Source organism: Penaeus monodon, chromosome 29 (assembly GCF_015228065.2).
Source record: "Penaeus monodon isolate SGIC_2016 chromosome 29, NSTDA_Pmon_1, whole genome shotgun sequence".
NCBI classification, from domain to species: domain Eukaryota; kingdom Metazoa; phylum Arthropoda; class Malacostraca; order Decapoda; family Penaeidae; genus Penaeus; species Penaeus monodon.
Window position 1 is genome coordinate 6,717,256 of NC_051414.1, and position 274 is coordinate 6,717,529.

Consider the following 274-nt stretch of genomic DNA (forward strand, 5'->3'; position numbering starts at 1 on the left):
GACTATTTTTTTGGTTGTTGTTTGGATGAGTATTTATTATCTTGTTCTTTCTTATCTTCTTCCTCCTCTTTCTCCCAAAATAGCCAAGCCAACGATGGAAATAAGTGTTGTCTTTACCCTTGAGTCGTTTTGAATTCCATCCTTTTAAAACTACACGTATAAAAACCTTTTCCTATGTGCAAAAGAAGTAGCAACTCGGGTTTTAAACATTGGCCTTGAAAGTTAATCAAAAGGGAGAGTTAAGATTAAGGAGCCATCTGCGTATAGCATAGTC